The sequence below is a fragment of the Lactuca saligna genome, chromosome 4, assembly GCF_052625555.1.
Source record: "Lactuca saligna cultivar CGN05327 chromosome 4, ASM5262555v1, whole genome shotgun sequence".
Taxonomy (NCBI): domain Eukaryota; kingdom Viridiplantae; phylum Streptophyta; class Magnoliopsida; order Asterales; family Asteraceae; genus Lactuca; species Lactuca saligna.
The window spans coordinates 227,841,186-227,853,994 of NC_136420.1; positions in this window are offsets into that span (position 1 = coordinate 227,841,186).

Consider the following 12,809-nt stretch of genomic DNA (forward strand, 5'->3'; position numbering starts at 1 on the left):
ATTACATTTGGGTGTTTTATTAAGGACTATCTCTATATAAAAGAGCCTAGAGATATTACTTGTTGCCTATGACTTGGTTATGCATTGATCGTACGTAAACGTATTGGTAACCCGATGTTATAAAACATACTTTTGTGTGTGATTTAACAAGTTGTAGAACAAGCATATGAGTCGAAGTTTATTTGTTTCTTCTTGGATTAGAAGCGATATCTGGGCCCCTAGATGAGTTTTTTTACCCTATGTACTGGGCTCGGTTAGAACTAAATTGATGTGTTCGATTATGTTATTTGTCAAACAAATCGGAAATCGGCAAACAAACTGCTGGACAATAAGAAAGACATTGTTCCGTGTATTTGTCCGGCTGATATCTAGAACAAAGGATTAAATGATCACTTAACTTAAATGGCGTATCATCATCTTCTTAGTTCCGAGAAACCTTGAAAGAGCTATGATTGCTGATCGGTTCCTGAAGTCATACTTGCAGTCATAGTTATTAGACTTATCCAAGTGGGAGACTATTGCATAAGGTGTTTAAGTCCATAACTATTTATGCTATGTACTTGACCCGGTTAGTGTGGTCCATTTGGGTTGCATGGCACCGTGCATTTGGGTAGACTAAAGTGAGAGAAATAACACTTGTGATTTACTAATATATTATAAGTTCTAATATATTAATAATATTATTTAATTAGTATTGATCAAGAATTCATCTAGAATTAATTAAGCGATCAAAAGATGATTAATTAAATATATGGGTTGATTATTTAAATAATCCATAACTTATGTAGTAGGCTATAAGCTCCATGGATTATCAAGTTGGGCTTACACCCATAGGATGATCCATGGATGCTCCATGAAGTTAAACCCATGGGTCATGGAAATGAAGAGCTATGTTACACTAGGGTTTACATGGTGTAACCCTAATGCAACACACTATATAAAGAGCATCCTATCTCCCAAAATCGGCTAACACAAGAACAAGAAGAGGGCTTGGCAGATTTTTGAGTGTTATACATTTCTCTCAAGTTTACTCCATAAGCACTTGGTTTTGTGTGAAGTATTTGAGGCATCACACTTGGAGTGCTAGGCTCTCAAGGTTTTCAAGGAATCAAATCATCAACAAGGTATGGTATTCTAGCAATCTTTTAATTTAAAAGCACCCCATGTATGCTAGATAGGTTTTTGAACCTTGGGAATTATATTTCGCATGAATCTTAGACAAACATAGATCCAAGGTTTATCAATGTTGCATGTACACTTCCGAGTGTTTTAATGCTCGTAACCTATTATAACATTCATCACTTTAGTGTCATGGGCCAAGACACAGCTTGGTTTTCTTATTCTGTTGTAACACCCCGTTCTTAAAGTATTTAATTATAAGTCCCTGAGATTTAAGAGGAAGGGAAATTTTGGTTTGATAGAAGCATAGGGCTTCTCGCCATCCTCATGTGAATCTAAAGTTTATTGGGAGCGGGTTTAGAGTAGAGGAGATGCGGCATTTTGAAGATGATAATTGATTATAGCTCTTAATGGAAAAACTGGAAAAGGGGTCCCATGCAAGCCATGCATGCGTATTTGAGCTTGGTTGGGTACGCCCAGCATAAGCTGGACGTAAACCTAGTGTAGTGTAGGGAGAAACGCGCGGGGGGGGGGGGGGGGGGCAAGGGTGAGTACACCCAGCGTACTAGAGGTATGCCAGTGTACTCTCAGAAACCCCAAACCCTAATTTTAAGGGCCACCACTATATAAAGAACATAATGGTTCCTTCCTAAGCCTCCATAGACACTCTTTTACCCCCAGAAACCCTAGAAATCCGTATTCCATCCATTGTTGGGTGTGTTTGGCCTTGGAAACCTTATTTTGGCAAAATAGAAGTTAGAAGAAGAAAGGAGAAGTTGTCAAAGTAGGAGAGGAACGATTGGAGCTTATAGATCTTGAAAGATATCATCCTTTGGAGCCTATTTGAGGTATAAAGCTTCTTGCTTGACATTCATATTGTGTAGATCTATGTATTGTGAAGGTTTGACATCATTCTTGTCCTAAAAGTCCTCATCTTGTTGCATGTTTCGAATTGGTCAAGATTATCTGTCCTTTCAGAACTTAGGAGAGGTCTTGAGTGAGAAAAATGAGGTCCCAAGGGCTGTGGTTGTTCATTGTGTGAGATAAGTAGGTCTTAATGGATTAAGACTTTAGATTAAGAGCTTTATGGACGTCCCAAGTGAAAAAGTTTGAGACTTTATGAATTTTAATCATATTTGGCCTAAGGATCTGGAATTTGGGCCTAAGAGCTTAAGCCATTAAGTCATTATGTGAAATTGTTGAGCAACAAGGTTACGCCCCGCGTACCCTTTGAGTACGCCCCGCGTAGAGAGTAATAGCCCCGATTTCCTTTTTCGAATCAATGTTGTACGCCCAGCGTACTCCCCCTGTTGGATTTTCCATTTTGGGCCTTAGAGTTTGGGTTGCTGGTATTGGGCCGTGTCTGGACATTTTGGCTAGAGTGTTGTGGGCCCATTGGTTGTTATGGATCTTGAGTTTAGTCCCTTCTGATGAGGTGGGCCCAATTTAGTAAATTGGGCCAATGGTGGGCTTTGCTTCGGACTTTTGGACTTTGGGCCATTGGTGGACTTGGGAGCTTAACTAGTGTGGACCGGATTGAGTTAAGGGTAAAATGGTTAATTTACCCATGGAAGAGTATTGCAGTTGGCCTAATGTTTATTTGTCCTATGTTGGCTAGTTCGGGATTTGCGGTGAGTTGGTGATTCGAGAATCTGCTTCTTCAGTTCAGAGTTTCGGTAGTGTGAGGTGAGTTATCCTCATGGCCGGCCCTTTATCGGATTGAGATCCGGGTATTTGTTGTTATGTTATTGCTTTGATATGTTTGCATCCTGGTAGCTAGGATGGTATATGTTAGAGACCCGGTTAAGATCGGTATCCTGATATGTAGGGTGATGCTATGCTAGTGACCGGTTAGGTCGGTATCCTGGTTGGGATGATGATATGTTATGTGATCTATTTGATCGGCTTGTTGACTGTGAACTGTTATATGATTGTATGTTTATGTGGAAATGGTTGTTTGGACTGGAGTTGGGTTGAGGTGGGTCCTTCTTTATGCTATAGGCCAAGATACCTAAGGCGGACCGGTTGTCCCGAAGGCCCAGCGAGCGGTCCGGATAGACTGTAGGCCCCACGAGGGCGGACCAGACGTGCCGAGGCTTGGATAGTGGACCAGGCCGAGTGAAGGCCCGGTGCGGGTGGACCAGTCATACTGTAGACTCAAAGAGTAGACCAGGTGGGTTGAAGGCCCGGTGCAGGCGGACCAACCACACTGCAAAATCGAGGACATGACTAGACTCGGAGGGTGGACCCGGTGGACTGGAGGCCCGATACGGTGGACCAGTCACACAGTAGACCCGATATGCATGGTTGTTCTGTGATCGGTTATGATATGACATGTTATATGTGTATGGTATATGTGGTTGGTATTTTGGGGGTATCTCACTAAGCTTTCAGGCTTACAGTTGTGGTTTAATGTTTTTTAGGTTCTTCAGGAGAACGTGGCAAGGTGAAGGCGTGATCGTACCGCTCCTCGTGTTTATGTTTTTTGTTATGGTTCTGGGAATACTCTGATAATAAATGTATTAAAAACCTTTTTGTAAAAACTTAAAGTAATTGGGATGTTTTTAAAAAGTTAAAATTTAGTTGAAAATTTATGGTCGTTACAAGTTGGTATTAGAGCCTTGGTTTGAGTGAATTGGAGGAACATTCATGTGAATCCAGTCTCAAATCAGGGAGAGTTTTTAAAAGAGAATTTAAAATAGTTTTCAAATCAAGTAAAAGGAGGACGCGGAGGTACGATCAGCCGGAGCCAGTAAGTAGCCCCAAAATACCATACATGATATTTGTTGTCGAGCTTTGATCGAACAACATGCTAGTACTAGGCTAGGGATCTTCAGGATTTCATGATAATGTTGCCTGTTTTATGATGCCTGCTAGCCTAGGGTTTCCTTATGTATGAGATTTTCAGCGTTCCTCTAGGAGTGAGGATTGAGCACTTACTATGTATATTTGTCACTAGGGTGTTGTGGTAGTACTTCATACAAATATGGGTAGGTGTGGAAGGTAGTATGGGCCCGTACTACTAAAAGCACAGGACCCATACGCGTATCAGGGAAACCATGACCTCTAGGGTTGAGCTGGGAGTTGGTTCTCGGGTTAGTGGGAAGTATCTGAGATTTTGTGGTGTATTTCAGTATGGTGGTCACGAGGCATGCTGGGAGCGGATCCGGGTCGGGATCGGGAGCAGGAGAGGGAGGTCAGGGCGGGTCTGTACCGCCCGAGGTTGTTGGTCATATGATCTCAGGCGAGTTGGATGCTAGGATTCGTGAGATCTTGCATGATGAGGTTGCTGCGTTGTTCCGGGCCAAGCTGCCGGAACTGTTTGCTAGATCAAGACCGTCGTGGTGGTGTATTTTGATGAGCGTTATGCTGCTCTCACTGAGACAACTTCCGCGGTGGGAGCAGTATCGGGACTTCGATAATACGAAGCCTCCCACCTTTGATGGAGTTCAGGACCCGATCGTTGCTATGAGATGGTTATCGGACGTGGAGTGGTGTTTCTTCACGTGTTCATGCCGTGCTGATGAGAGGGTGAGGTGTGCTCTGAACCTGTTGAGGCTCGGGGAAAAGGATTGGTGGAGATTGACCACGGGGTCATATTCGGATGCGTAGAGGGCTGTGGTTTCATGGGATCAGTTCAGAGAGATGTTCAACACTTGTTATATTCTGCGGGTTGAGAGAGAGAGACTGGCTCAGGAGTTCCTTGAGCTGAAGCAGGGTTCGGAGTCGGTGACTGAGATCACCAGGATGTTCACTGAGAGGGCGATGTTTTGCCGTGAGTTCGCTTAGGAGCAGGCTCAGATGTCCCGATAGCTGAGTATGCTCAAGAGAGATATCAGACAGGTTGTGTCTACGCAGAGGTGCGAGACTTTGTTGGAGTTGCAGGAGGCCGCCAGGCTGCGTGAGTTAGAGATTGAGTTGCAGTTGCGTGAGCTGAGGCAGGCTTCGGTGCAGTCGTAGCCGGCGTCGAAACGGTCCAGGACCGTTGATTCCAAGGTGGGAAATCAGAGCAGCCACGCTTGTGGGAAGTGTGGGAAGGGTCACACCGGAGTTTGTAGGTCCATCGGTGCATGCCGAAAGTGCGGAAAAGAGGGGCACTATGCGAGGGATTGTCGGCAGGTAGCCCCGGGTCGGGATCTAAGGATCTGCTATCATTGTCATTAGGTTGGGAATTTGAGGGTCAACTGTCCACAGCTTGCTACGGGGTCAGTGCAGGCTCCAGCACTGGCCACTTTGAGGATAACGGGTGGAGGTCAAGGTGGAGCGGAGCCCCTAAGGGCTCAGGGTCGTGCTTTTCAGCTTACAGCAGAGGAGGTCAGAGTAGTGTCGGATGCAGCTGCGGGTATGTTTCTTTCTTGATGTCTTGATTATCTTATGATTATTGTGGAGTATTGTTTATCTGCTAGTCTCATTGTGTGGTTTTCGATATGGTATACGTTGTTACTTGAGGGTTTGGTATGGTTATGGGTTACTGTTTGGGATTTCGTTGGTTATGATTCATGAGGGTTATTAGTGGAAATATGGTGTTGGTATGAATGTCGGGTAGCATCTACAGTCTGAGGAGTGGTTAGCTGAAGATTGAGTTTCTTTCGAGCGGGATGATCAATGTGGAAATCTGATTTTTGTGAAGGTTGCTAGTGCTAGTGGGAATCAGCACGCGTGTAAGTGTTGGTTTTGTGCAGGGTTATTTTGGGAGGTTGGTGATAGCGATCGGTGGTCGATAGTCAGTGCCCTAAGTCGGGGAGAATTGGAAATTCTCCGGAAGGTCAATGGGCATGAGAGGTTGTTTAGCTGCTTGGGATTCAGTAGTGGTTCTGCCAGTCAAGATTATAGGCTGGTATGAGTAAGTGGCAGGCATGCGGGGCGGGATACAGACCTAGGGCATTTGATTGTGGAGGGCCTGGGATTACGCCGGGATCGAGTATGTATGACGGAGATAGAGTTCGGAACCCCTAGAGGGCTAGAACAGTACGCATGGGAGGATTTCCCGGAGATATAACTCGGAGTGATGAATGCTAGTTGAGCGGTCCGGATAGATTGAAGGTTGATAGGCGTACCAGTCAGGCCGAAGGCTCGGAGGACGGTCCAGCCGACTGAAGGCCCTGGAGAGCGGTCCAGATTGGCTAAAGGCCTGGTAAGGCGGTCCAGTCATGCTGAAGATTCTGCAGGTATTGTTAGACCGGTTCGAGGAAATGGATGAGTATGTCGCGATGTGTTTGCATTACAAGGTCTCGCCCTGGGTATTGATCTTGATTAGTGGAGATGGTGCATGGACTCGAGAGTCCTTGCGAACAGATTCAGAGCATGTGTGTTGCATGGATAGCGGTTATGCTATAAGGGAGTGGTGCAACGTTCGGCGAGCACCATGGCATTTGTCGTATTGACAAGGCGGCAAAGTGGATTTCCTTGGTAAGGAAAGAGAGAGGAATGTGGCTCCGAGAGGGAGTGTAAATTCACGGAAGCGAAAGCAACAGTGCAAAGTTATGATTGGAGTGGTCCAATTATGGTCATTGAGCAGCGTGATTGCGGCAATGGTATGGGATCACATCCGGATTGGATGTCTGCTGAGGTCGCAGAAGGAATTCCGTGGGTGTAGAGCCAAGAGGCTCGGAAGGGATGCAGGTATGGAGTCTTGGACTCCCAGTTTGATTCTGATCAAGGAATTGTCTGTGTAGTGGTGGTTTATTCTGGGGGATGTTTGGAGGTGTCGTCAATCTGACAGGTTTTCCCAACCTGAGGATGCTAGAGCCAGTTCAGTTTGGTTATGAGATTGCGGTGGAGAACTCGTGGGAATTGCTCTGAGGCTGAAGCATGTGTCATCCTGTCAGCAAGAAAGGTAAAGTTGGGTTTCGGATTTCGATGGTCGAGTCTTGAGGAACCTGGTCCGGTGAATGCTAGGTGGTGCATTGCGGGGGTAGTTCTGGAGTAGAGTTGCCGCATGCTTCGAGGACGAATCCTAATTTAAGTGGGGGAGAATCGTAACGCCCCGTTCTTAAAGTATTTAATTATGAGTCCCTGAGATTTAAGAGGAAGGGTAATTTTGGTCCTTTTGTGGGAAATGGGTTTTATCCGAGAAGGTTTGGTCAGGTGTGTGGGTTGATAGAAGCATCGGGCTTCTCGCCACCCTCGTGTGAATGGAAAGTTTATTGGGAGCGGGTTTAGAGTAGAGGAGTTGAGGCATTTTGAAGATGATAATTGATTATATCTCTTAATGGAAAAAGTGGAAAAGGGGTCCCATGCAAGCCATGCATGTGTATTTGAGTTTGGGTGGGTACGCCCAGCGTAAGTTGGATGTACGCCTAGCGTAGTGAAGGGAGAAACACAGGGGGGGCAAGGGTGAGTACGCCCAACGAACTAGAGGTACGCCCAACATACTCTCAGAAACCCCAAACCCTAATTTTAAGGGCCACCACTATATAAGGAACATAATGGTTCCTTCCTAAGCCTCCATAGACACTCTTTTACCCCCAGAAACCTTAGAAATCCATATTCCCTCCATTGTTGGGTGTGTTTGGCCTTGGAAAGCTTATTTTGGCGAAAGAGAAGTTAGAAGAAGAAAGGAGAAGTTGTCAAAGAAGGAGAGGAACGATTGGAGCTTATAGATCTGGAAAGATATCATCCTTTGGAGCCTATTTGAAGTATAAAGCTTCTTGCTTGACATTCATATTGTGTAGATCTATGTATTGTGAAGCTTTGACATCATTCTTGTCCCAAAAGTCCTCATCTTGATGCATGTTTCGAATTGGTCAAGATTATCTGTCCTTTCAGACCTTAGGAGAGGTCTTAAGTGAGAAAAATGAGGTCCTAAGGGTTGTGGTTGCTCCATGTGTGAGATAAGTAGGTCTTAATGGATTAAGACTTTGGATTAAGAGCTTTATGGACGTCCCAAGTGATAAAGTTTGAGACTTTATGAGTTTTAATCATATTTTGCCTAAGGATCTGGAGTTTGGGCTTAACAGCTTAAGCCATTAAGTCATTATGTGAAATTGTTGAGCAACAAGGTTACGCCCCCGCGTAGAGAGTAATTGCCCCGATTTCCTTTTTCAAATCAATGTTGTACGCCCAACGTACTCCCCCTGTTGGATTTTCCATTTTGGGCCTTAGAGTTTGGGCTGCTGGTATTGGGTCGTGTCTGGACATTTTGGCTAGAGTGTTGCGGGCCCATTGGTTGTTATGGATCTTGAGTTTAGTCCCTTATGATGAGGTGGGCCCAATTTAGTAAATTGGGCCAATAGTGGGCTTTGCTTCAGACTTTTGGACTTTGGGCCATTGGTGGACTTGGGAGCTTAACTAGCGTAGGACGGATTGAGTTAAGGGTAAAATGGTCAATTTACCCTTGGAAGAGTATTGTACTTGGCCTAATGTTTATTTGTGCTATGTTGGCTAGTTCGGGATTTGCGGTGAGTCAGTGATTCGAGAATCTACTTCTTCAGTTCAAAGTTTCGGCAGTGCGAGGTGAGTTATCCTCACTATATCAACGGGGTCTAAGGCACCAAGGCTGGCCCTTTATCGGATTGAGATCCGGGTATTTGTTGTTATGTTATTTCTTTGATATGTTTGCATCCTGGTAGCTACGATGGTATATGTTACAGACCCGGTTAAGATCGGTATCCTGATATGTAGGGTGATGCTATGCTAGTGACCGGTTAGGTCGGTATCCTGGTTAGAATGATGATATGTTACATGATCTGAGTAATTGGGATGTTTTTGAAAAGTTAAAATTTGATTGAAAATTTATGGTCGTTACATCTGTCACCATGGGGACCATGATATAGGTATGGGGATGTGTGTGGGTCATTGAGGGTATCAGCCACCACATTATAGTCATGGGCAGAGACATGGCTTACTTTTCTAAATTTATTAGCTCACATACAGTTGTATGGGAGTAGGTCTTTGTGTGATTCATTTATATGGATCATTGGGGGTACTATTCATCACTCTAATGTCATCAAATGAGACACGAGTTTATTTTCTTACGCTCTCATCCATGGGAGCATGGTATTAGTGCGAACTGTAGGTGGGTCATGGATATGGACCATTAACGATATCAGTGATCACTCCAGTGTCATGGAACGACACATAACTTTCTTTTTTTATGTTCACATTATCCATGGGACCATGGTATAAGTGTGAACTGTGTGTTGATCATGCCTTTGGATCATTGGGGTTACCAATCATCAACTCTAGTATCATATAGATTGAGACACGACTTGCTTTCCTTATATTCTTAGCCAGGGGATCATGATATGAGAGTATGGCTAGGTGTGGGTCATTAATGGTAGTATCTTTCATTACTTTAGTGTCATGGGCATTTTAAATTAAAGGCATAATCCAAGATCAATTTGTTCATAAATAACAAGAACCCTAATAAGTGAACTGAAAAAAAGTTACTTGGAGAAGATGATATCTTCATGATATTAAAGATGACTAACTCTATATTATGATTTTTCCACTTAACATAATGGAATCTAAGATATTTATTCTGATGGATGGAACTGCATACATATAATGGTGATACATAGGAAGGATTAAGGGAACCTGAAGAGAAGAACTGATTATATTTCTATGAAACGTAAAACCTTCTTTTAATGTGTGCTTAATTGATCAATTACACCATTTGTGAAAGTTTTAGAACCACAAAAAACTGGCCTCTCAAGTTATGGATAACTTTCATATCCATCATACCACGTATAATTAATCTTAGAGACCTAACATGTCATTATGAAAAATATTATGGTACATAATTTCCATGTACCTAACATGTACTAATCATTACAAAATACTCCTAAGGCCACATTATTGTGTTACTTTCCAACATTATCCCACTTGACGTAGTGACTACTCATTTACATGTTTAACTATTTGGCCAAGATAATTAGTAATGTTTCATATTAATATCAAAATCAAAAAAGTATATCCTGACGCATCCATTTAGACATGAGACCCCCCACCGATCATATTCTAGTACTTCATATGAAACTTACGATTAATTTAAGCCACATGACTATAGGGTTAAGTAGTCAAGAGTTATATATGTCTACATAGAAAGTAATTGTGCACAAGTTATTGATATAGACAAATTGCATATTATGGAGGACTAGTAATCGAGTACTTGTAAAAATTAAAATTAAAATTTCAATAAAGCTCTATGCTTGAATTACATAATCTTAAGTCTATCATTAAACCCATACCAATGACATTATCTAATAATTATGTCATAGACCTTTCCAGATCACATTGCTAGCATATTATTAGTGTTAATGTGTTTGATACAAATAGTATTTCGCACACCAGATCTTAAGCGAACATGCACTTTGTATCGAGGTTAATACTCATTCCACTATACTTGTGGCTAGTGGACAAAATTATAGAGGTAAGTTTAGAGCAATAATTTTTCTTTTATTAGAATTCAAATATAATTTATAATCATGAGTCATGTGATTTAATTTGTCAGCAACATTCCATGACAAGTTTCTTTATTTATAAAAACAAAATTTGCCAGCATAGTTGATATAGTCATCGGATTTTATATATGGTGAAAATAATATCACTTATAAGTTAGTACTTCCTTTTCTAAACAAGTTCATCATTATTAGTCTCATCATAAACATTTCTTGACAGCTTTTTAGTAATCTAGACTATGATTTGATTGGTATCGTATCATCATGCTAGTAAAATAAGCCATTTCAGGATATGTATAAACTTAGACACATGTAAAGCTTCCAACTACTGAAGTATATATTAACTTCATTTGATCTAATTCTACCTCTATTTTTAGTCATTGAAATAACCAAAAATGCCTTCATAACCATGGAAACAATTGAAGGGAATAACTGTTTCATGTTATTTACATTCACTACATAATCGATATATCCCTTTTGGGAAAATCCTAAAGTCCTTTTAGTATGAGAGCTCTTTCATATCAAGGTTATATGATGACAGGTGTTTTTATTAACACAACATATGAATTTAGTTACTCATTAATATAATTTCATCTATATACAAAATTAACATGATAAATTTCCTCGTACTTATCTTGAGGTATGAAATTTGATCTACCTAATTCTTAATGATCCATTTCCTCTTTATGACTTCATCTAACTTTAAGTACCATTCACATGAAGCTTGTTTTAGCATATATATATATATATATATATATATATATATATATATATATATATATATATATATATATATATATATATATATATATATATATATATATATATATATAAAGATTCCTTGATTTAATACATAGGATATTCATGAACTTAAGAAATAAAACCTTTAGGTTGCATTATGTAAACATATTGCTATAATTCCTTGTTAATAAAAACTAATTGACGTCTAACTAATGTAAATCTAAATCAAAATAAGCTATAAGGGCCACTAGGATCCTAAAGGAGTCATACCGAGAAATTGGTAATAATTAACTTCTTTTTGTGTGTACTCTTTAGCAGCCAATTGGGATTTATATCTTTCGATGTTTTCATTTAGATCCATCTTAGTCATAAAGACCTAATTGCCTCCAATGAGAATGCAACCCTTTGGAAATTCAACAAGTTGCTAACCATGACTCTTTTCCAAGGAATTGAGTTCATAAATCAAAGCGTTATTCAACTTAATTAATTGATCACAAGTTATGTTGTCACTACACATAATCGTGTTATGTTCTTTCCCTATGTTAAGATCAGCTTCATTTTTTCAGGTTATGTAATAATAAAATTTTTTGGGTTGTCTCCTACCTCATAGAAAATGTCTTATAGGTTTTTGAGTTTAAAGGGCTTCATTATCAATCTCTTAAGTGGGTTCACTTTGTGGTGTTTCATTTGAATATTCTTTTAATGAGACAAAATCTATTTACTTGAATCTTCTAATAAAGCATTAATTATAATCTGCACTTGAGGTATATGTGCCTCTTACTGATATTCCTAGAGGTAAAAATCTCTTAATAAACCACTCCTACTAATTTTGACAATCTCAGTATGCTTTTCTTGTATAATTTTGGTACTATAAGAAAAAACATAAAATTAGTAACATTCAAAGCTTCCACCTGATGAAAAAATAACTTGTGGTTTTATGTTGAGTTTTGCAATTCAAGATTGTAGAGGTTTTCTCTGACCGGACAACCCCGCACCTTTAGATACCTTAGTCATGATTTCCTTCTTGTTCAAATTTCAAAAGGAAGTTTTAGGAATAGAGTTTGAAGGAACCCTATTTAAGATGTGCATTATCATTTTTGATGCCTCGGTCCACAAAATTTATGGTAATTTAGTTTATGCAAACATACTTTGCACCATGTCCATCAACATTATATTTTTCCTCATGATAATATTGTTTTGTGGAAGAGTATAAAGCATGGTGTGTTGGTCAATTATCGCATGATATTTGCCAAATTCAAATATCAAGGTGATTGACCAATGTTCATACGTTTATCCTAATATACAACACACATGTATGATCTCATTATTTCTATTTTCGGATAAAGTAAATTTCAAGTCTTTTCTGAAAGGTTTTAAAAATTTTAGGAGATCCAAACATTTTCATGCAACAAGTATGAATAAGAGTAAAAAGACATACATATGATTTATGACCATTTATGTCCCGTAGATAAGGTTTATCGATGTCAATATCAAATGCTAAACTTCTTCTAAATTCATCTTTATTCCCTTCTATAAAAACTTTTTTAT